Source organism: Ranitomeya variabilis, chromosome 6 (genome assembly GCF_051348905.1).
Source record: "Ranitomeya variabilis isolate aRanVar5 chromosome 6, aRanVar5.hap1, whole genome shotgun sequence".
NCBI lineage: Eukaryota > Metazoa > Chordata > Amphibia > Anura > Dendrobatidae > Ranitomeya > Ranitomeya variabilis.
This window is the reverse complement of record NC_135237.1, coordinates 585,496,635-585,519,453: the sequence shown is the minus strand read 5'-3', so window position 1 is coordinate 585,519,453 and position 22,819 is coordinate 585,496,635.

The following is a 22,819-nucleotide window of genomic DNA, read 5'->3' as shown; positions in this document are numbered from 1 at the left end:
CAAGAAAGGTTCTGATGTGACTAATTGGTCTCCTGCGGCAGTGGAAGCCTTTCGGGAGCTGAAGCGCTGGTTTTCTTCAGCTCCAGTCTTATGTCAGCCTGATATCTCTCTTCCTTTCCAGGTCGAGGTGGATGCTTCTGAGATTGGAGCAGGGGCTGTTTTGTTGCAGAGAAGCTCTGATGGCTCTGTGATGAAGCCTTGTGCCTTCTTTTCAAGAAAGTTTTCGCCTGCCGAGCGGAATTATGATGTTGGTAATCGGGAGTTGTTGGCTATGAAGTGGGAATTTGAGGAGTGGCGACATTGGCTCGAGGGAGCTAGGCATCGTGTGGTGGTCTTGACTGATCACAAAAATTTGATTTATCTCGAGTCTGCCAAGCGTCTGAATCCTAGACAGGCTCGTTGGTCGTTGTTTTTCTCCCGTTTTGATTTTGTGGTCTCGTACCTGCCTGGTTCGAAGAACGTGAAGGCTGATGCCCTTTCTAGGAGTTTTGTGCCTGACTCTCCAGGAGTTTTAGAGCCGGCTGGTATCCTCAAAGAGGGAGTGATTTTGTCTGCCATTTCCCCAGATTTGCGACGAGTGCTGCAGAAATTTCAGGCTGATAGACCTGACCGTTGCCCACCAGAGAGACTGTTTGTCCCGCATAGATGGACCAGCAGAGTTATTTCCGAGGTTCATTCTTCGGTGTTGGCAGGTCATCCTGGGATTTTTGGTACCAGAGATTTGGTGGCTAGGTCCTTCTGGTGGCCTTCCTTGTCGCGGGATGTGCGTTCCTTTGTGCAGTCCTGTGGTATTTGTGCTCGGGCTAAGCCTTGCTGTTCTCGTGCCAGCGGTTTGCTTTTGCCTTTGCCTGTCCCGAAGAAGCCTTGGACGCACATTTCCATGGATTTTATTTCAGATATTCCAGTATCTCAGAGAATGTCTGTCATCTGGGTGGTGTGTGATCGTTTTTCCAAAATGGTCCATTTGGTGCCCTTGCCTAAGTTGCCTTCCTCCTCCGATTTGGTTCCTTTATTTTTTCAGAATGTGGTTCGCTTGCACGGCATCCCTGAAAATATTGTGTCTGACAGAGGATCCCAGTTTGTGTCCAGATTTTGGCGGATTTTTTGTGCTAAGATGGGCATTGATTTGTCTTTTTCGTCGGCCTTCCATCCTCAGACGAATGGCCAAACCGAGCGAACTAATCAGACGTTGGAAACTTATTTAAGATGTTTTGTTTCTGCTGATCAGGATGATTGGGTGACTTTTTTGCCATTGGCCGAGTTTGCCCTTAATAATCGGGCTAGTTCTGCTACTTTGGTTTCGCCTTTTTTCTGCAATTCTGGTTTTCATCCTCGTTTTTCCTCGGGTCAGGTTGAGCCTTCTGACTGTCCTGGGGTGGATTTTGTGGTGGATAGGTTGCAGCAGATTTGGAACCATGTGGTGGACAATTTGAAGTTGTCACAGGAGAAGGCTCAGCGCTTTGCCAACCGCCGTCGCGGTGTTGGTCCCCGACTTCGTGTTGGGGATTTGGTATGGCTGTCTTCTCGGTATGTTCCTATGAAGGTTTCCTCTCCTAAATTCAAGCCTCGCTTCATCGGTCCTTATAAGATTTTGGAAATCCTTAACCTGGTGTCTTTTCGTTTGGACCTCCCAGCATCGTTTGCCATTCATAATGTGTTCCATAGGTCTTTGTTGCGGAGGTATGTGGTGCCTGTGGTTCCTTCTGTTGAGCCTCCTGCTCCGGTGCTGGTTGAGGGCGAATTGGAGTACGTGGTGGAGAAGATCTTGGATTCTCGTATTTCCAGACGGAGGCTTCAGTATTTGGTTAAGTGGAAGGGCTATGGTCAGGAGGATAATTCCTGGGTTGTCGCCTCTGATGTTCATGCGGCCGATCTGGTTCGTGCTTTCCATGCGGCTCATTCTGATCGCCCTGGGGGTCTTGATGAGGGTTCGGTGACCCCTCCTCAAGGGGGGGTACTGTTGTGAACTCTATTTCTGGGCTCCCTCTTGTGGTCACAAGTGGTACTGTGTGAGTGCTGTCTTTCTGCAGGTTGTGACTGGCATCAGCTGTCTCGTTATCTGTGGGCTGGTTTTCTATTTAAGCTCACTTGGACTCTCAGTCCATGCCTGCTGTCAATGTATTCAGTGCTATTCTGATTCCTTCTGACTACCTTGCTACCAGTCTCTTCAAGAGAAGCTAAGTTTCCGTTTTGTTCATTTCTTGATCATCTGTGTTCAATATGTTTCTTGTCCAGCTTGCTAATATGTGATTTCCCAGCTTGCTGGTAGCTCTAGGGGGCTGAGTTTCTCCCCCCCACACCGTTAGTTGGTGTGGGGGTCTTGAATTCTCAGCGTGGATATTTTGGTAGGGTTTTTTTGCTGCCTGCACAGTTCTCTATCTGTTTTCTGCTATCTAGTATTAGCGGGCCTCATTTGCTGAATCTGTTTTCATTCCTACGTGTGTCTTTTCTCCTTACCTCACCGTTATTATTTGTTGGGGGTTTCCTATACCCTTGGGGTTATTTCTCTTGAGGCAAGTGAGGTCTTGCTTTCTCTTTAGGGGTAGTCAGTTTCTCAGGCTGTGTCGAGACGTCCAGGATTTTAGGCACGTTCACCGGCTACCTTTAGTGTGTTTGGATAGGATCAGATTTGCGGTCAGTCCAGTTACCACCTCCCTAGAGCTTGTTCTTTGCTTAGTAACTTAGCTGGTATTTCCTGTGATCCCCAGCCACTGGGATCATAACAGATGATGTCATAAAGGTTGCCTCGACCAATCAGCGACGGGCACAGTCTGCCGCGAATTCTGGAATCATCATTGTCCATATACTACGGGGACATGCATATTCTAGAATACCCGATGCATTAGAATCGGGCCGGGATTCCTGGTGGCCATAATACTGTAGGACTGTGGGGCTGGATTATATTCTCTGGGGGGCTACATTATATTGCATTTGGGGCTGCATTATATTCTGTGGGGGCCTGCATTATATTCTGTGGGGGGCTTCATTATACCCTATGAGGGGGTGCTGCATTATACCCTATGAGGGGGGCTGCATTATACCCTATGAGGGGGTGCTGCATTATACCCTATGAGGGGGGCTGCATTATACCCTTTGAGGGAAAGCTACATTATATCCTATGAGGGGGCTGCATTATACCCTATGAGGGGGGCTGCATTATACCCTATGAGGGGGGCTGCATTACACCCTATGAGGGGGGCTGCGTTATACCCTAAGAGGGAGGAATGCATTAAACCCTATGAAGGGGGCTGCATTATACCCTATGAGGAAGTGCTGCATTATATGCCATGAGTGGGCTACATTATACCCTATGAAGGGGCTGCCCTATACTCTAAGGGGGCTACATTATATTATATGGGAGGCTGCATTATGCTATAAATTTGATTCCTGGCAGTAAGTTTCCTAAGGGACGACTTTTCAATTTGTCAGTGCCGGAGCATGCTGCTATGCGGAGTTATATAAAGGAGTCTTTGGAGAAAGGACTTATTCGCCCCTCCTCCTCCCCTCTTGGGGCGGGGTTCTTTTTTGTGGCTAAGAAGGATGGTTCCTTGAGACCTTGTATTGATTATCGCCTTCTAAACAAAATCACGGTCAAATTTCAGTATCCTTTGCCATTGTTATCTGATCTGTTTGCTCGCATTAAGGGGTCTAGTTGGTTCACCAAGATAGATCTTCGTGGTGCGTATAACCTTGTGCGTATTAAGCAGGGTGATGAATGGAAAACTGCATTTAATATGCCCGAAGGCCATTTTGAGTACTTGGTGATGCCTTTTGGACTTTCTTTCTAACGCTCCTTCTGTCTTTCAGTCCTTTATGCACGACATCTTCCGCGAATATCTGGATAAATTTATGATTGTGTATCTGGATGATATTCTGTTTTTTTCGGATGATTGGGAGTCCCATGTTAAGCAGGTCAGGATGGTGTTTTAGGTCCTGCGTGCTAATGCTTTATTTGTGAAGGGCTCAAAATGTCTCTTCGGAGTACAGAAGGTTTCCTTTTTGGGTTTTATTTTTTCTCCTTCTACTATTGAGATGGACCCAGTCAAGGTCCAGGCTATTCATGACTGGACTCAGCCTACATCTGTTAAGAGTCTTCAGAAGTTCTTGGGTTTTGCTAATTTTTACCGTCGCTAAATCGCTAATTTTTCTGGCGTGGTTAAGCCCTTGACAGATTTGACCAAGAAAGGTTCTGATGTGACTAATTGGTCTCCTGCGGCAGTGGAAGCCTTTCGGGAGCTGAAGCGCTGGTTTTCTTCAGCTCCAGTCTTATGTCAGCCTGATATCTCTCTTCCTTTCCAGGTCGAGGTGGATGCTTCTGAGATTGGAGCAGGGGCTGTTTTGTCGCAGAAAAGCTCTGATGGCTCTGTGATGAAGCCATGTGCTTTCTTTTCAAGAAAGTTTTCGCCTGCCGAGCGGAATTATGATGTTGGTAATCGGGAGTTGTTGGCTATGAAGTGGGCATTTGAGGAGTGGCGACATTGGCTCGAGGGAGCTAAGCATCGTGTGGTGGTCTTGACTGATCACAAGAATTTGATTTATCTCGAGTCGGCCAAGCGGCTGAATCCTAGACAGGCTCGTTGGTCATTGTTTTTCTCTCGTTTTGATTTCGTGGTCTCATACCTGCCTGGTTCGAAGAATGTGAAGGCTGATGCTCTTTCTAGGAGTTTTGTGCCTGACTCTCCTGGTGATTCAGAGCCAGCTGGTATCCTCAGAGAAGGGGTGATTTTGTCTGCCATCTCCCCAGATTTGCGACGAGTGCTGCAGGAGTTTCAGGCGGATAGACCTGACCGTTGTCCACCGGAGAGACTGTTTGTCCCGGATAGATGGACCAGCAGAGTTATTTCCGAGGTTCATTCTTCGGTGTTGGCAGGCCATCCTGGGATTTTTGGTACCAGAGATTTGGTGGCTAGGTCCTTCTGGTGGCCTTCCTTGTCGCGGGATGTGCGTTCCTTTGTGCAGTCTTGTGGAATTTGTGCTCGGGCTAAGCCTTGCTGTTCTCGTGCCAGTGGCTTGTTGCTGCCTTTGCCTGTCCCGAAGAGGCCTTGGACGCACATTTCCATGGATTTTATTTCAGATCTCCCTGTCTCTCAGAGAATGTCGGTCATTTGGGTGGTGTGTGATCGTTTTTCTAAAATGGTCCATTTGGTGCCCTTGCCTAAGTTGCCTTCCTCCTCCGAGTTGGTTCCTCTGTTTTTTCAAAATATGGTTCGTTTGCACGGGATCCCTGAAAATATTATTTCTGACAGAGGATCCCAGTTTGTGTCTAGATTTTGGCGGACCTTTTGTGCTAAGATGGGCATTAATTTGTCTTTTTCGTCGGCTTTCCATCCTCAGACGAATGGCCAAACCGAGCGCACTAATCAGACTTTGGAAACCTATTTAAGATGTTTTGTTTCTGCTGATCAGGACGACTGGGTGACTTTTTTGCCATTGGCCGAGTTTGCCCTTAATAATCGGGCTAGTTCTGCTACTTTGGTTTCGCCTTTTTTTGTAATTCAGGGTTTCATCCTCGTTTTTCCTTGGGTCAGGTGGAGTCTTCTGACTGTCCTGGAGTGGATGTTGTGGTGGATAGGTTGCATCAGATTTGGAATCATGTGGTGGACAATTTGAAGCTGTCACAAGAGAAGGCTCAGCGCTTTGCCAACCGCCGTCGCTGTGTGGGTCCCCGACTTCGCGTTGGGGATTTGGTGTGGTTGTCTTCTCGCTTTGTTCCTATGAAGGTCTCCTCTCCTAAGTTTAAGCCTCGGTTTATCGGTCCTTATAAGATTTTGGAAGTCCTTAACCCTGTGTCATTTCGTTTGGACCTCCCGGCATCGTTTGCTATTCATAATGTGTTCCATCGGTCGTTGTTGCGGAGGTATGTGGTGCCTGTGGTTCCTTCGGTTGAGCCTCCTGCCCCTGTGCTGGTTGAGGGAGAATTGGAATACGTGGTGGAGAAGATCTTGGATTCTCGTATTTCTAGATGGAGGCTTCAGTATTTGGTTAAGTGGAAAGGCTATGGTCAGGAGGAAAATTCCTGGGTTGTCGCCTCTGATGTTCATGCGGCCGATTTGGTTCGTGCCTTCCATGTGGCTCACCCTGATCGCCCTGGGGGTTTTGATGAGGGTTTGGTGACCCCTCCTCAAGGGGGGGGTACTGTTGCGAACTCCGTTTTCAGGCTCCCTCTTGTGGTCACAGATGGTATTGTGTGACTTTGGTTTTTTGGCTCCCCCTGGTGGTTTGGTTTATTATCCTGTGGGTCTGCTGGATCAGCTGCCTCGTTATTCACTAGGGAGGCTCCTATTTAGCTCTGCTTCACTTCCACTTGTAGCCGGCTGTCAATGTATTCAGTGCTATTCTGATTACTCCTGATTATCTCGTTTTCTGCCTCTTCAGTAGTGTTGAGCGATACCGTCCGATACTTGAAAGTATCGGTATCGGAAAGTATCGGCCGATACCGGCAAAGTATCGGATCTAATCCGATACCGATACCCGATACCAATACAAGTCAATGGGACTCAAGTATCGGACAGTATCCCTGATGGTTCCCAGGGTCTGAAGGAGAGGAAACTCTCCTTCAGGCCCTGGGATCCATATTAATGTGTAAAATAAAGAATTAAAATAAAAAATATTGCTATACTCACCTCTCCGACGCAGCCTGGACCTTACCGAGGGAACCGGCAGCGTTCTTTGCTTAAAATGCGCGCGTTTACTTCCTTCCGTGACGTCACGGCTTGTGATTGGTCGCGTGCCGCCCATGTGGCCGCGACGCGACCAATCACAGCAAGCCGTGAAGTAATTTTCAGGTCCTCAATGCCTAATTCTAGGCATTCGGGATTTTAAAATTACGTTCCGGCTTGTGATTGGTCGCGTCGCGGTCACATGGGCGACGCGACCAATCACAAGCCGTGACGTCACGGGAGGCAGGAAACGCGCGCATTTTAAAATTATGTCACGGCTTGTGATTGGTTGCGTGCAGCCCATGTGACCGCGACGCGACCAATCACAGCAATGTTGTGATTCGGTTCGTGGGCTCCCCCGGTGGTCTCTTGTGGTACTGGTGTCCTGCAAGCTTTGTCTTCTCAGTTCACCTGTTCCTATCAGGATGTGGGAGTATCCTATTTAACCTTGCTCCTCAGTCATTCTAATGCTGGCCATCAATGTATCCAGAGTGATTCTGTTGCATGTTCCTGCTCCCAGTTTTCTGCTCAGCTAAGTTGGACACTTTAGTCCTTAAGTCTATTTTTGTATGTTTTGTCCAGTTTGCACTTATGTGAATCTCTGCAGCTGGAAGCTCTTGTTGGGCTGAAATTACCACTCCAGTGGCATGAGTTGTCACATGAGTTAAGGTAATTTCAGGATGGTGTTTTGAAGGGTTTTGCAGCTGACCGCGAAGTCCTCTGTTGTATCTTTCTGCTATTTAGTTAGCGGGCCTCTCTGTGCTAAATCTGCTTTCATACTACGTGTGTCTTTTCATCTGCTCTCACCGTTATTATATGTGGGGGGCTGCTATCTCCTGTGGGGACATTCTCTGGAGGCAAGCCAGGACTGTGTTTTCTTCTACCAGGGGTAGTTAGTTCTCCGGCTGGCGCGCGGCATCTAGAGACAACGCAGGAATGCCCCCTGGCTACTTCTAGTGTGGTGTGTAGGTTTAGCATCGCGGTCAGCTCTAGTTTCCATCACCCGAGAGCTTGTCCGTTTATTCTATGCTTCTGATGTTTCCTTACCATTGGAAACCATAACAGTATGGCCAGCCTAAATGTTTAATCTATAGGCTGAAGCAGGAGAGAAAAGGAACTGTGTGAAACCTTTTTTTTTTTTTTCCTCTGAAGTTGCACTCCAGCTCTAATTGCAGTCTCCTGTTTTCCTCTCCTCTTAACCCCTGAATGGCTCAGACTTTATCTGTTGAAATATGGATCCCTAGAGTCTGGCTACCAATTTGTATGATCTTGCCTCTAAAGTTCAGAATATACAAGATTTTTTGTTACATGCTCCTCGGTCTGAACCTAAAATTCCTATACCGGAGTTTTTTTCTGGAGATCGATCTTGTTTTCTAAATTTTAAATACAATTGTAAATTGTTTCTTTCGCTGAGATCTCATTCTGCTGGAGATCCTGCCCAGCAAGTAAAAATTGTTATTTCTTTACTGCGGGGTGACCCCCAAAATTGGGCATTTTCATTGGCACCAGGGGATCCTGCGTTGCTCAATGTGGATGCGTTTTTTCTGGCTTTGGGGTTGCTTTATGAGGAACCAAATTTGGAGATTCAGGCTGAGAAAGCCCTAATAGCCCTCTCTCAGGGGCAAGATGAAGCCGAAATATATTGCCAAAAATTTCGAAAATGGTCTGTGCTTACTCAGTGGAATGAGTGCGCTCTGGCGGCAATTTTCAGAGAAGGTCTCTCTGATGCTGTAAAAGACGTCATGGTAGGGTTTCCTGCGCCTACTGGTCTGAATGAGTCCATGACAATGGCAATTCAGATTGATCGGCGTTTACGGGAACGCAAACCTGTGCACCAGTTGGCGGTGTCTTCTGAAGAGGCACCACAGAGTATGCAATGTGATAGCTTTCTGTCCAGAAGCGAACGACAGATTTATAGGCGCAAAAATCATTTGTGCTTCTATTGTGGAAATTCTACTCATGTTATATCAGCATGCTCTAAACGAACAAAGAAAGTTGATAAATCCTCTGCTATTGGCACTTTGCAGTCCAAGTCTATTTTGTCTGTAACTCTAATTTGTTCGTTATCTTCTATTGTTGCGGATGCGTATGTGGATTCTGGCGCCGCTTTGAGTCTCATGGATTGGTCCTTTGCCAGGCGCTGTGGGTTTGATCTAGAGCCTCTGGAAGTTCCTATACCTTTAAAGGGTATTGATTCTACACCATTGGCTAGTAATAAACCACAATGCTGGACACAAGTGACTATGCGTATGACTCCAGACCATCAAGAGGTGATTCGCTTCCTTGTACTGTATAATCTACATGATGTGTTGGTGCTGGGATTGCCATGGTTGCAAACTCATAACCCAGTCCTTGACTGGAAAACAATGTCTGTACTAAGCTAGGGATGTCAGGGAAATCATGGGGACACATCTTTGGTCTCCATTGCTTCATCTATTCCCTCTGAAATTCCTGAGTTTTTGTCGGATTATCGTGAGGTTTTTGAGGAATCTACTCTTAATTCTCTTCCTCCTCACAGAGATTGCGATTGCGCCATAGATTTGATCCCTGGCAGTAAATTTCCTAAGGGTCGTCTATTCAATCTGTCTGTACCTGAACATGCTGCCATGCGAGAGTATATTAGGGAGTCCTTGGAAAAGGGACATATTCGTCCTTCTTCGTCTCCTCTTGGAGCGGGGTTCTTTTTCGTAGCTAAAAGCGATGGTTCTTTGAGACCTTGTATTGATTATAGACTCTTGAATAAGATCACAGTCAAGTATCAGTATCCTTTGCCATTGCTGACAGATTTATTTGCTCGCATTGAGGGGGCGAAGTGGTTCTCTAAGATTGATCTTCGCGGTGCGTATAATTTGGTGCGAATTAAGCAGGGGGATGAGTGGAAAACCGCATTTAATACGCCCGAGGGCCATTTTGAGTATTTGGTGATGCCTTTTGGTCTGTCAAATGCCCCTTCGGTCTTTCAGTCTTTTATGCACAATATTTTCCGTGAATATCTGGATAAGTTTATGATTGTGTATTTGGACGATATCTTGATTTTTTCGGATGACTGGGAATCTCATGTTCAACAAGTTAGGAGGGTTTTTCAGGTTTTGCGGACCAATTCTCTGTTTGTTAAAGGTTCAAAGTGTGTTTTTGGGGTTCAGAAGATTTCTTTTTTGGGGTACATTTTTTCCCCCTCTTCTATTGAGATGGATCCTGTGAAGGTTCGGGCTATTTGTGACTGGACGCAACCGACTTCTCTTAAGGGCCTTCAGAAATTTTTGGGCTTTGCTAACTTTTATTGTCGATTCATAACTGGTTTTTCTAGTGTTGTCAGGCCTTTGACTGATTTGACTAAAAAGGGTGCTGATGTTGCAGATTGGTCTCCTGCTGCTGTGGAGGCCTTTCGGGAGCTTAAGCGCCGTTTTTCTTCTGCTCCGGTGTTGTGCCAGCCTGATGTTTCTCTTCCTTTTCAGGTGGAAGTTGATGCTTCCGAGATCGGAGCGGGGGCGGTTTTGTCGCAGAAAAGTTCAGATTGTTCAGTGATGAGACCTTGTGCGTTCTTTTCTCGAAAATTTGCGCCCGCCGAGCGAAATTATGACGTCGGTAATAGGGAGCTTTTGGCGATGAAGTGGGCATTCGAGGAGTGGCGTCATTGGCTTGAGGGTGCTAAACATCAGGTGGTGGTCTTGACTGATCACAAAAATTTGATTTATCTTGAGTCGGCCAGACGTCTGAATCCTAGACAGGCGCGCTGGTCGTTGTTTTTCTCCCGGTTTAATTTTGTGGTTTCGTATCTGCCAGGTACTAAGAATGTGAAGGCGGATGCCCTTTCTAGGAGTTTTGAACCTGATTCCCCTGGTGATTCTAAACCTACGGGTATACTTAAGGATGGGGTGATATTGTCTGCTGTCTTCCCAGACCTACGATGTGCTTTACAAGAGTTTCAGGCGGATCGGCCTGATCGTTGTCCGCCTGGTAGATTGTTTGTGCCGGATGAGTGGACCAATAGAGTCATCTCGGAGGTTCATTCTTCTGCGTTGGCAGGTCATCCGGGAATTTTTGGTACCAGAGATTTGGTGGCTAGGTCCTTCTGGTGGCCTTCCCTGTCTCGGGACGTGCGTATTTTTGTGCAGTCTTGCGATGTTTGTGCTCGGGCCAAGCCTTGTTGTTCTCGGGCTAGTGGGTTGTTGTTGCCCTTGCCTGTTCCTAAGAGGCCTTGGACACACATCTCTATGGATTTTATTTCTGATCTCCCTGTTTCTCAGAGGATGTCCGTCATTTGGGTGGTGTGTGACCGCTTTTCTAAGATGGTTCATTTGGTGCCCTTGCCCAAGCTGCCTTCCTCATCTGAGTTGGTGCCCCTGTTTTTTCAGAATGTGGTTCGGCTGCATGGTATTCCGGAGAATATCGTTTCCGACAGGGGATCCCAGTTTGTGTCCAGATTTTGGCGGGCGTTTTGTGCCAGGATGGGCATTGATTTGTCTTTTTCGTCTGCATTTCATCCCCAGACAAATGGCCAGACGGAACGTACTAATCAGACCTTGGAGACTTATTTGAGGTGTTTCGTGTCTGCTGATCAGGATGACTGGGTCTCCTTTTTGCCGTTGGCTGAGTTTGCCCTTAATAATCGGGCCAGTTCTGCCACTTTGGTCTCCCCTTTCTTTTGCAATTCAGGGTTCCATCCTCATTTTTCATCTGGTCAGGTGGAGTCTTCGGATTGTCCTGGAGTGGATACCATGGTGGATAGGTTGCATCGTATTTGGGGGCAGGTGGTGGACAATTTGGAGTTGTCCCAGGAGAAGACTCAACGTTTTGCTAATTGCCATCGTCGTGTTGGTCCTCGTCTTCGTGTTGGGGACTTGGTGTGGTTGTCCTCCCGTTTTGTCCCTATGAGGGTCTCTTCTCCTAAGTTTAAGCCTCGGTTCATCGGTCCTTATAAGATTTTGGAAATTCTTAACCCTGTGTCTTTTCGTTTGGACCTCCCAGCATCCTTTGAATCCATAATGTCTTTCATCGGTCATTATTGCGGAGGTATGAGGTACCACTTGTGCCTTCTGTTGAGCCTCCTGCTCCTGTGCTGGTTGAGGGTGAATTGGAGTACGTGGTGGAGAAAATCTTGGACTCCCGTGTTTCCAGACGGAGACTTCAATATCTGGTGAAATGGAAGGGCTACGGTCAAGAGGATAATTCTTGGGTTACAGCTTCTGATGTTCATGCTTCTGATTTGGTCCGTGCCTTTCATAGGGCTCATCCAGATCGCCCTGGTGGTTCTTGTGAGGGTTCGGTGCCCCCTCCTTAAGGGGGGGGTACTGTTGTGATTCGGTTCGTGGGCTCCCCCGGTGGTCTCTTGTGGTACTGGTGTCCTGCAAGCTTTGTCTTCTCAGTTCACCTTTTCCTATCAGGATGTGGGAGTATCCTATTTAAACTTGCTCCTCAGTCATTCTAATGCTGGCCATCAATGTATCCAGAGTGATTCTGTTGCATGTTCCTGCTCCCAGTTTTCTGCTCAGCTAAGTTGGACACTTTAGTCCTTAAGTCTATTTTTGTATGTTTTGTCCAGTTTGCACTTATGTGAATCTCTGCAGCTGGAAGCTCTTGTTGGGCTGAAATTACCACTCCAGTGGCATGAGTTGTCACATGAGTTAAGGTAATTTCAGGATGGTGTTTTGAAGGGTTTTGCAGCTGACCGCGAAGTCCTCTGTTGTATCTTTCTGCTATTTAGTTAGCGGGCCTCTCTGTGCTAAATCTGCTTTCATACTACGTGTGTCTTTTCATCTGCTCTCACCGTTATTATATGTGGTGGGCTGCTATCTCCTGTGGGGACATTCTCTGGAGGCAAGCCAGGACTGTGTTTTCTTCTACCAGGGGTAGTTAGTTCTCCAGCTGGCGCGCGGCATCTAGAGACAACGCAGGAATGCCCCCTGGCTACTTCTAGTGTGGTGTGTAGGTTTAGCATCGTGGTCAGCTCTAGTTTCCATCACCCGAGAGCTTGTCCGTTTATTCTATGCTTCTGATGTTTCCTTGCCATTGGAAACCATAACACAGCAAGCCGTGACGTAATTTCAGGTCCTGAATGCAGAATTAGGCATTCAGGACCTGAAATTATGTCACGGCTTGCTGTGATTGGTCGCGTCGCGGTCACATGGGCTGCACGCAACCAATCACAAGCCGTGACATAATTTTAAAATGCGCGCGTTTCCTGCCTCCCGTGACGTCACGGCTTGTGATTGGTCGCGTCGCCCATGTGACCGCGACGCGACCAATCACAAGCCGGAACGTAATTTTAAAATCCTGAATGCCTAGAATTAGGCATTGAGGACCTGAAAATTACTTCACGGCTTGCTGTGATTGGTCGCGTCGCGGCCACATGGGCGGCACGCGACCAATCACAAGCCGTGACGTCACGGAAGGAAGTAAACGCGCGCATTTTAAGCAAAGAACACTGCCGGTTCCCTCGGTGAGGTCCAGGCTGCGTCGGAGAGGTGAGTATAGCAATATTTTTTATTTTAATTCTTTATTTTACACATTAATGTTGTTTCGATACCGATACCCGATACCACAAAAGTATCGGATCTCGGTATCGGAATTCCGATACCCGCAAGTATCGGCCGATACCCGATACTTGCGGTATCGGAATGCTCAACACTACTCTTCAGGATAAGCTAAGTTCTGTTTGAATATTTTTTGCTCATCTGCCTGCAATATGATTTCTGTGTATGATGAGTCTAGTCCAGCTTGCTAACATGTGATTTCTTTTTGCTGGTAAGCTCTGGGGTACGGAGTTGCTTCCCCCGCACCGTTAGTTGGTGCGGGGGCTCGAGCAATCTCTGCGTGGATATTTTGAATAGGGTTTTTTATTGACCGCACAGTTTCCTTCCTATTTTCTGCTATCTAGTATTAGCGGGCCTCATTTGCTAAATCTGATTTCATCTCTGCGTTTGTGCTTTCCCCTTAACTCACCGTTAATATTTGTGGGGGGCTATTCTATATCTTTGGGGTCTTCCACTGAGGCAAGTGAGGACTTACTTTCCCTCCAGGAATAGTCAGTTTCTCAGGCCGTGACGAGACGTCTAGGATTTTTTAGGTAACGTTCCACGGCTGCCTATAGTTGTTTGCGGATAGGATCAGGTTGTGGTCAATCTAGTTACCACTTCCCCAGAGCTAGTAGTCTGTTCAGTTACTTAGCTAGTCTGACCTGCGATCCTTGCCACTAGGATCATAACAGCTCCCGGTCTGAGGACAAATACAGGGAGACTGCCCAGAAAGACTGTATCTTGTGAGTACTTGAAAGCAGACTCTGCTGTGACTGGAGAGGGGTGCTTTGAGACCCGTGTAGAGACATTGGCCCGTGCAGAGACTTTGACCCCCAGGTCCCCGCGGTATCAGTACAGAGACTGTGATTCCTGGTACAGAGACTTAACCGTGCAGAGCCCCTGATTCCTGGTACAGAGACTTAACCATGCAGAGCCCCTGATTCCTGGTACAGAGAATTACCAGTGCAGAGCCCCTGATTCCTGGCTGTGCTGTAAAGCTAAAGACTCAGAGCCTGTGCATACCACATTAACTCCCGAAACCCCAGGCAGCAGGCTCCTAGAGACTACTCAGCCCACGGACAACAGAGGGACGACAAGTGCCGCTGTTTCTCGGCGCCTACATTGGAGAAGACAACCCTTCAAGCAAGTCCTCATCAGACTGATAAGTGTTCTTTTCTCAAGAAATCTTGCTTACTCCTGTTACATTGTTTGACTCCCATATTTTTGCACTGTTTTATTGCTAGTTATTTCCCATTGATTCCTCCCTGCGAGGAGAACCTGATTCCTGTTGTTAAACCCCTCAACTGTTGGTCTGTCTGTTCCATGGTGACATACTCAGTACCTGCATACTATTACATGAGGACGGTCAGGTGCTCTGAAGGAAAAAGAGACTTCCGGTCCTGCACCTGATGACACGCAGTGGAACGCACCGAGTGTCATGAATGTGATGCCGATCGGAAGTCAGATGGAGCAACGAGACCGGTCGCAGCGCACCAAAGCCAAGAAGAGAAAACCCGTGGGAGTGAGGGAGGCGGAGTATAATGACGCGTCCTCACACCATTATAGTCCTAGCAGCAGGGATCAAGGAGCAACAGAAAAGGCGCCTGCGCACTAAATTCAGGAAAGGAAGATGCCCATGTAAGTGAGAGAGGCGGAGAATGATGACACGCCCTCGCTATGTCATGATCACAGCCGCTGGCCAGCAGTAGCCAAGCAACAGGGAAACACAAGAACGGAGGGAGGGAAAGGGAAGTGAATGTGAAATATACAGAGTGTAATACCGCCCCTTCCTATCCCCGGATTCCATCAAGGATAGCGGAGCAGCGAAGGGGCCAAGGGAGAAGGGGAGGGGAAGTGCCCGTGCATATAATATTTATGAGGAGCTGACTTCTACCTCAAGATCCAGCAATCTATCATAATGCTGGGAACAATAAAAAGAGGAAAGCACTTAAAAAACCTCATAAGAGAATTGTGTGCAGTGAATCATGGGGCATACGAGCAATGAAAATATATATTTATACATATAAAAATGAGGGATAGAAAGAATGAAAAAGCATATGCCCAACATGGAGACAATTAATTAGAGTTAAACGCAAAAAAGAGGGAATAAAAATCTGGATGTATATATCATCCATTGAGGTGCATAATGTTAAATAAGGTGCCACTAGTGCAACTTTAAAATAAATATATACAAAGAATGCTAATAGTATTATGAAGAAGTGTATAGATAGGTAAAATACAGGGTGCTATCCTAAAAGGTGAGGCTTTAGAAAGAATTAGAAAGACGCCTAAGGGTGTTCTATTTGGCAAATAAAGTGACAATAGAGTGCCAAGACGATAAAGTGCAAGGATGAAAAATACCCACATATCAAGGGGATATCGAAAATCAGATATTATGGAAAAAATACTAATACTATTATATATAGATAAATAGTCCATATGCATCTAGCTGGAAGATCCCCATATCTTGTTTCCCATATAAAAAACTTCAAAAAAAAGAAGAAAAAGGACCATCATTAACCGACCGCAGGAATGCGCCAGATATAAAAATTCAAGAAGTAAAAAACACAGATAGCATATAGGGTGCATAAAAGTTGTCCATATAGGGTTTACTGTAGTCCAAAGTTTGAATGTCCCGTTTTCCTGCCAGGGGGATTCTTCAAGAAAAGGAAAGTCCAGAACAACCATCACAAACAAGCCAGAAGTGAACACTCAAGATACCGCCTCTCCAAAGGATGGAAGAATCAAATAGTATTAGAAATGAATTACAATAAATTATTCTATATTACATAGGTGGGAAAAATGGAGAGAATAAGAGAAGAGCTAAAAACTAGACTCCAATTAAAAACTCTGATAATAGTAATATTAGGGGTTAAATTAAACATTATGCGGAAACAGTATCACGTTACAGGAATGAGGCAAAACCATGGTTTTCATTAAGGCCAAAAGGTGTGATGGTATTTAGGCGATAAATCCATCTACTTTCCTGTTGTGCTAGTAACCTACTCAAGTCACCTCCTCGTATACCTAGCTCAATTTGATCTATAGCCTTAAAGATTAAACCCCTAGGTTGGGAATTGTGCTATATTTTGAAATGACGAGGTAAGGTTTTGAGTGTTGAGATATCTTCTATGGTCTTAGATTTTTCTATATCTCTAATGTGTTCTCTCACTCTGATTTTAAATTCTCTTGTTGTCAGGCCCACAAATATTGGGTTGCAAGGGCAGGTAGCATGATATATAACTCCATGGGAGGAGCACATCAAATGTTTTCTGATGGTATACATTTTAGATCCATCAGAATTTGAAAAGTTTTTAGCCTTTCTCAAATTACCGCATGCTTTGTGGATCTCTTCCGCGTAAGGGCAATGGGGTACTCGGCACCGGGTCCTTCGGTTCAGAGGATGTCATGGTGGCCCGACCCAGTCCGTGGCCCCTTGGGGAACGTCCAATAAAAGGAATAGTTTTTATGGTTTTGGGAAAGGTCTTTAAAGGGGTAGTTCGTGACTACTGTTGAGCATTCCGATACCGCAAGTATCGGGTATCAGCCGATACTTGCGGTATCGGAATTCCGATACCGAGATCCGATACTTGCGCATATCGGATACCGGAATCGGAAGTTCCCAGGATTCAAACTGCAGGAATTCAGCCAATGAGGAATGATTCCAAGTGTGGGCACATCCTGTTCAGCATGGTGGGCATGTAAATACTGGCAAGGCTGTGATTGGCTGCTGAAATGATGTCATGATGCACTATAAAAAACGCTGCCGCCCTTTCTGGCTCACTCTGCTGTGAATTCAGTTAGTGACAGGACGCTGTGTTCTGACTGAGTGCCAGTTGAGATAGCGATTTGCTTCTTTGTGCTTTTCCCAGGCTAATGAAGCAACCGCTGTGTGTTCACCTTGCTTTTGCCTTGCAGCGCTGTTTTCACAGCGATCTGCAAGGTCTCTGTGTGTGTGTGAGTGCAGCCCACTCTCTAGTCTGTGTGCAGCCATAGCTGGTTGTATTCAGGTCAGGGTGGTTCACTGCCTCATACTGTTCTATCCTTTCCATTGTCCTTTTTTGCAAGTAGTGCAGGCTGCTGCACATTTTTTTCAAATAATTCCTATTAGTGACTTTCCACCCGTATCCAGCTAAATTGTGGAAAAACACTACATAGGATAACCTAGAGTAGTTTTTTTGGGCCTTGCAGCGCCGTTTACGGCTGTCTGCACGGTCTCCGTGTGACTGCAGCTCGCCCTGTAGTTTGTGTGCAGCCACAGCCGGCTGTATCCAGCTCAGGTTGGTTCACTGACTCATACAGTTCTATCCATTCCATTGTCTTTTTTTGCAAATAGTGCAGCCCGCTGCACATTTTTTCAAATAATTCCTATTAGTGGCTTTCCACCCGTATCCAGCTAAATTGTGGAAAAACACTAAATAGGATAACGTAGAGGAGGTTTTTGGGGCCTTGAAGCGCCGTTTATGGCTGTCTGCATGGTCTCCGTGTGAGTGCAGCTTGCCCTGTAGTCTGTGTGCAGCCACAGCCGGTTGTATCCAGCTCAGGGTGGTTCACTGACTCATACAGTTCTATCCATTCCATTGTCCTTTTTTGCAAATAGTGCAGCCCGCTGCACATTTTTTCAAATAATTCCTATTAGTGGCTTTCCACCCGTATCCAGCTAAATTGTGGAAAAACACTACATAGGATAACGTAGAGGAGGTTTTTGGGGTCTTGCAGCGCCGTTTACGGCTGTCTGCACGGTCTCCGTGTGAGTGCAGCTCGCTCTGTAGTCTGTGTGCAGCCACAGCCGGTTGTATCCAGCTCAGGGTGGTTCACTGACTCATACAGTTCTATCCATTCCATTGTCCTTTTTTGCAAATAGTGCAGCCCGCTGCACATTTTTTCAAATAATTCCTATTAGTGGCTTTCCACCCGTATCCAGCTAAATTGTGGAAAAACACTACATAGGATAACGTAGAGGAGGTTTTTGGGGCCTTGCAGCGCCGTTTACGGCTGTCTGCACGGTCTCCGTGTGAGTGCAGCTCTCCCTGTTGTCAGTTCAGCCACCAAAAAATAAATAAATAATAAAGTTCACCAAACACACCACTTTACAGTTGGGTAGGCCACATTAGCTCATATTAAAGTCTAGTCCACACTTTAGAAAATTAGTGTTTCTTATACCTGTTAGGAGCTGTTCAGGAATAAGCACACTAAGCCGTTAGTACTTTTCTGCTTATCTTTATCAGTCAACCAAGATGAAGAAGGCAGGGAGTAAGGCACGTGGGCGCGGAGCAGGGAGAGGACATGGGGATTCTGTGCCTGCTGCGGGCACCGGTGACTCATCATCACCCAGTTTCAGCAGGGAACAGTCCTTCATGTGCAGCTTTGTCGGAGAGCGCCGTACACCGCTGCTGCGTGAAGACCAAATTGAAGCTGTTGTCGGATGGATGGCAGCTAACGCATCGACTTCAATTAGTGCCACATCCTCTCAGGCACAGAGCACTGGAGACCACCCATCTGTCTCTTCACCACCTGCCAAATTGCCCAGGCAGACAGAGAGCCCAGGACAGGAGCCGTCTCTACTTCTGTTCTCTGAATCTCTTGGCTTGGAAACAGGGGGCCAGCCAAGCAGCATTGGAGAAATGGAAGAAGAGGCAGTGTGCAGTGATGCCCAACAGCTTTTTCTCTTTGAGTCTGAAGAGGCGGGTGGGCCAGTGCCTCCGGTCACCACACCGCAGAACGCATCCGCTGATGACACTCAGGTGCCACTTTCTGGTGCATGCTCTGCTGCTGAGACTACCCAGGAGGAGCAGTTGGTGGCAGAGGGTAGTGTAGATGATGAGGTCCTTGACCCATCGTGGCGTGAGGGACAGGAAGGTGGTGGGAGCAGCTCTGAGGAAGAGATTCCCCGAACGGGCCAAAGAGGGAGAGGGAGGGGGAAGACTGCGGATCCTGTAGCCTCCACTTTGGCACCCGTTAGGAGCATGACTCTTCCAAAAGCCAAAAAGGGCGCTCCCAAGATTTTCAGTGCCTGGTCCTTTTTTGACACAGTTGCAGATGACATTTGCTATGTCAAATGCAAGGTGAGTCATCACAAAGTCAAAAGAGGGAGAAATGTCAGCAACCTCAATACCTCCAACATGTGGAAACATGTGCGGACCAGGCACGCGGCGGAGTTACAGAAACACACTGAAGAGCTAGGCCAACCAACAGTGGCAGCTACCACCTCTTCAGCTCGTGTTGCCTCTTCCTCCAGCTCACACACAGCTGGTTCGGCTTCCTCCCAGGATCGCCATGGAAGAACCTCTGGCACTGTTGTCCAGAGACCCACTGTAATTCCACCCACAGCACCACGTTTCCAGTCATCCTCACACTCCCAGCCCAGTCTACAGCCATCGGTAGTACAGGCATGGGAGAAAAGGCGGCCTTTCTCGGCAAACCACCCACGAGCACAGGCTCTGACTGCAGGCATTGCCAAACTTCTGTCACTGGAAATGCTGTCATTCAGGCTGGTGGAGACTGACAGCTTCCGTGACTTGATGTCATTGGCAGTCCCACAGTACAATGTGCCCAGCCGCATTTATTTCAGCAGGCAAGCCGTCCCTGCCCTGCACAAGCATGTGGAGGGACACATAAAACACGCGCTACTGAACGCCGTCAGTAGCAAGGTCCACCTCACCACCGATGCATGGACCAGTCAACATGGACAGGGGCGATACCTTTCCCTCATTGCCCATTGGGTTAATGTTGTTGAGCCGGGTACAGATCGTGCGAGTAGCGCAGGACGTGTCCTGCCCACTCCAAGTATTGCAGGAATCCAGTCTGTACGCATTGACTCCTCCTCTTACAAAAGTTCCTCAGAATCATCGCTGCAGGAGCCGTCACAGTCCACCTCCACATGGACCCGTGAACGTTTACCTGTTACGACCGACATGAGTGTAGCGCCCCCACTGCCGCAGGGCCGAGGGGTACCCGGTACCGGGCCTCTGAGTCTCTGCTCTGGGGTTGTCACGGTGGCTAGGCCCCGGTCCGTGACCCTGCCGAGGGGCGCACAGTAAATGATGTGGATAGATGATGATAGTGGAGCTGTAGTGGTGCGGTGCAGTAAATAACGAGGACACCAGGTTGCAGTCTCTTTACCTCTTTACTGAAGATCTCTGGGTCCTCAGTCCGGAATCCGGATAACCAGGCTGCGCAAGTCCGGCCGGCCCAATGGCACCTCCGGAGTTCTCTTAGCAGGTGGAAATCTGTGCCTTCCTGCTAGCGCTATGTGTTGTGGTCCTTCCCTGCTGTGCTTACAGAAAGTCCCCACAACTGTTGTGTCTGTTTCTTAAGTTCCCTCACAACTCGATTAGATGATGTTCTGCTAATCCTCCGTCCCTCCCTGGTGTTCTGGTTGGGACGGCACCCGTTTGACGGGTAGGCTCGGAGCTCTTCCGGGACCCTAGAGTCGCCCCTCTCCACAAGTTGCCCCCCAAGACTGCATAGGTGATTTAAGTTAGACAGCCCGCCTTAGACTGACTGTCCTGCCGCTGTTTGGAGTATTGCTTGAAGCTGAATGTTATGATACTCCCTCGGCGTTCCGGCCACCGGTAGTGCGCCTCAGTAGGATGTTGCTTCGGTCTTACAGCACGACTCCTACTGGTATTTCTCCTTTTGCGTGATCTCGTTTCTCACTCAGCACAATCTATCTCGCTTCTAATCCTTCCTTGGGCACCGCCGCTATCCTGAGCAGGCACGGTCCCGTTACGTTCGTTCAAGTTGCCAAGCCTCTGCCAGGATCCCACCCCTGACAGAGACCCTACTGTATCTTCCCCCACAACACCCTCTGCCACAAGGTGTTGCCTGGTTCCAACCCAGTCAGCTTTCCCCTCTAACTTCCTGCCTGACCCCCAGTTTACCCACTATGGTGGGGAGTGGCCTAGTGAATAGAACCCTTAGCTCCCCCCGGAGGCCCGGCTGTGAAGTGTATTGGTGTCTGTGATACCTGATCCGATGAACTCCTTCAGTGCCATCAGACGCACCATAGCTCCCCATAGTGGCGGAGCCACAGTACTGCAAAGACCAGGACTCTGGGGCGCTGCATGAGCACAGCCGTGGCCAAACGTCAACAGGCCGTCTTGAAATCAATTTCTTTGGGGAATCAAAGCCACACAGCGCAGGAGCTCTGGAATGCCATCAAGCAGGAGAGCGATGTGTGGTTTGTGGCAGCGAATCTCCAGCCAGGCATGGTAGTGTGTGATAATGGCTGAAATCTGGTGGCAGCTCTGGGCCTCGGCAACCTCACTCACATCCCATGTCTGGCACATGTGCTCAACTTGGTCGTGCAGAGTTTTTTGAGGGACTATCCGGATCTTGATGCACTGCTGCACAAGGTCCGCCTAGATTGTGCTCACTTGCGGCGTTCCAGCACGGCAAAATCGCGCATTGCGGCTCTGCAGCGCCGATTCCGCCTTCCGGAACATCGCATCATATGTGACCTACCTACCAGGTGGAATTCCACGTTACATATGTTGGAGCGGTTGTGTGAGCAGCAGCAAGCAGAAATGGAGTACCAGCTGCTTCAGGCGCAAAGAAGTCGCACTCTGCGCCGTTCAGACTTCACAACCACAGAGTGGGCCACTATGAAGGACGTCTGCCAGGTTTTGCGTCCCTTCAATTATTCCACGCGGATGGCGAGTGCAGATGATGCACTAGTCAGCATGACTGTCCCCCTTATCTGCCTGCTTGAAAAATCACTGCAAGCGCTAAGGGATGATGTTGTGGAAGAGGTGGAGGATGAGGATTCACCATTTCCATCATCTTCTGGACAGTCAGCCCCACGTGGTTCCTCACAAACGCGTAGGCAGGGGACACTTTGAGAGGAGGATGAGGAGGAGTCAATGGAGGAGGAAGACATCCGTCCAGAGGAGGGAGTAACACAATTGTCCAGTAGTCAGTGTGTACAGCGAGGGAGGGGTGATGACGAGCGGGCAGAGATCACTCCTCAAGCAGGGGACAGCGTTTCTTGGCCAGTTGGCAGTCTGCAGCACATGGTTGATTACATGCTGCAGTGCCTGAGAAACGACCGCCGCATCGCCCACATTCTCAACATGTCTGATTATTGGGTGTTCACCCTCCTCGATCCTCGCTACCGGGACAACGTACAAAGCCTCATCACACCGTTGAACCGGGAGCGTAAAATGCGGGAGTACCAAGACACACTGGTGAATTCCATCATCTTCTCCAGTCCAACTGAGAGAAGTGCTGCTAGTGCTTTACAAAGCAGCTCAGTGCGTCGAGGCAGTGGAGGAGGCTCTGCACAAAGAGGGAGCAGAAGCAGTGCCTCAGCACAAGGCAAGACCAGTATGGCCCAACTGTGGCAGAGTTTTGTGTGCCCGCCTCACATGTCTACATCATCACAGATGGCTCCAGTCAGCAGGAGGCAACGGTTCCGTCAGATGGTGACAGACTACATGTCTTGCCCTCTTGCTGTACTCCCAGACGGCTCTTCCCCTTTCAAGTTTTGGGTCTCTAAGCTGGATACATGGCCAGAGCTAAGCCAGTATGCATTGGAGGTGCTGGCTTGCCCTGCGGCTAGTGTATTATCGGAACGCGTCTTTAGTGCTGTAGGTGGTGTACTAACTGACCGTCGCATGCGACTATCCTCCGGTAACGTTGACC